Below are 2,569 nucleotides of genomic sequence, written 5' to 3' on the forward strand. Positions count from 1 at the left end.
AATATTATCCGCTGCACTTTAACTCTTCATTTTGCAGAAAAAGTGGTCATAATTTATAGTCAACTAATTCACTTCCCCCTCTTAGTTGCAATCTCAGTCTTACAATTGGCACCAGAGCTTTTTTTTGAGTAAGTTATTCTCAAAACTGATCCTACATCAAAGATGGCCGCAAGATCATTCCTAGGAGAAGGTTCTAACATAAACCGCTCTCCAAGTTTTGTTGGAGAATGCTATGACTTCTGGAAAATCAGAATGAGGATATTCATAGAATCCCAAGACTTGGATATATGGAACGCAATTGAAGAAAGACTCTATGAACCCTTCACATTCATAAACAATGTAAGGGAAATAAAGCGTAAATCTTCATAGAATAATGAAGACAAGAAGAAGGTGCAATATGACCTAAAGGCAAAGAACATCCTCACTTCTGCTCTTGGAATAGATGGGTTTTTTAGAGTATCTAACTGTAAATCCGCCAAGGAAATGTGGGATACTCTAGAGATCACACATGATGGAACGAAGGAATTAAAAAGGTCAAGGCTAAACACCCTCTCTCAATAATATGAAATATTTCGAATGAAACTTGGAGAGAAGATATTGGATCTTTAAAAGAGATTCACTCATCTTACAAATCACCTTCTTGCTCTTGGTAAGGTTTTATCTAACACTGACTTCAACTTGAAAGTTCTAAGATCACTTACCAGAACATGACAACCAAAGGTAACAATCATTTCTGAAAAGAAAAGTTTATCGAAAATGTCTTTGGCTGCGTTAAATAATGGAAAGGATAACTTGGGCAAGTTTGATGCAAAATAAAATGAAGGCATCTTCTTAGGCTACTCTCTTACGAGTAAAGCTTACATAATTTTTAATAAAATAACACAAGCCACGGAAGAATCCGTTCATGTATCTTTTAATGAAACCAATGTTGAGATAAAAAAAGATGTAATAACTCCTGATGAGGAGGAACTCCCAAGTTCCTCTTCAAATGAAATTTCTATTATTAAATCTACAACTGATACTGAGCACTTGAAAATGAATAATAACCTACCATCTCAAGAGGAGCATATTTATTTAGATTTACCAAAAGAGTGGAGAACTCATCGATACCATCCAATTGACAATATTATTACTGAATTAAATACGGGTATCACAACCCGACGAATGCTTGATAAAGCTTGTCTTAGCATGGCTTTTGTCTCTCAAATCGAACCCTTCAATATTGATGAAGCAATCGAGGATGAACACTGGATTCTTGCTATGCAGGAATAATTAAACCAGTTTGAGAGAAACGAAGTTTGAGAACTTGTTCCTAGACCTAAAAATAGGCATGTTATTGGAACTCGGTGGGTATTTAGAAATAAATCTGATGAAAATGGTATTATAGTTAGAAATAAAGCTAGACTAGTAGCCCAAGGATACAACCAGGAAGAAGGTATCAATATTGATGAAACCTTTGCTCCGGTCGCTAGACTTGAAGCTATTAGGCTATTACTTGCATATGCTTGCTATTTGAATTTTCAGTTATATCAAATGGATATAAAGAGTTCTTTCCTCAACGGCTTGTTCAAGAATAAGTGTTTTTTGAACAACCTCCTAGTTTTGAAGATTACAAACATCTTTCTTATGTCTACAAATTAAAGAAAGCTCTCTATGGCTTAAAGCAAGCTCCTCGTGCATGGTATGACCGTCTAACTAAATTTCTACTTGAAAAAGGTTTCAACAAGGGAAAGGTCGACACTACTCTCTTCATAAAGAAAATAAATCATCATACTCTACTTGTTCAAATTTATGTAGATGATATTATTTTCGGTTCTACTAATGAGTTGTTATGTAGTGATTTTGGCAATATGATGCAAGGATAGTTTTCAATGTCTATGATGGGGAATTAAATTACTTCCTTGGATTACAAAGCAAACAACTTGACCATGGTATTTTCGTAAGTCAATCCAAATACTGCAAAGATTTTCTGAAAAGATTTGACATGGATGGATGCAAGCAAATAGCTACTCCTATGGGATCTGAAACTTACATCGATACGGATGAAGCAGGAAAATCCATCGAGATATCAAAGTAACGAGGTATGATTGGATCTCTTTTATACTTGACTGCCAGTAGACTTGATATCATGTTTAGTGTGTGCATGTGTGCTCACTATCAATCCAAACCAAAAAGAATCACACTTAGTTGCTGTTAAGAGAATCATGAAGTATCTTAAAGACACAACTAATGTTGGACTGTGGTATCCAAAAGAAAGTATATGTGACTTGGTTGAATATTCAGATTCAGACTTTGCAGGATGCAAAACTGAGAGGAAAAGTACAAGTGGTACTTGTCATATCTTAAGGAATGCTTTAGTTTCTTGGTCAAGTAATAAACAAGCATGTGTAGTCCTAAGCACTGCTGAAGCTGAATATATTGCAGCAGGTAGTTGTTGTGCCCAAGTGTTGTGGCTTAAGCAACAATTACGAGATTATGGTTTAGACTTGAGTTGCACTCCTCTAAAATGTGATAATACTAGTGCAATAAACCTAACAAAGAATCCGGTTATGCATTCAAGAACCAAACA

The sequence above is a fragment of the Lupinus angustifolius genome, chromosome LG17 (genome assembly GCF_001865875.1).
Source record: "Lupinus angustifolius cultivar Tanjil chromosome LG17, LupAngTanjil_v1.0, whole genome shotgun sequence".
NCBI lineage: Eukaryota > Viridiplantae > Streptophyta > Magnoliopsida > Fabales > Fabaceae > Lupinus > Lupinus angustifolius.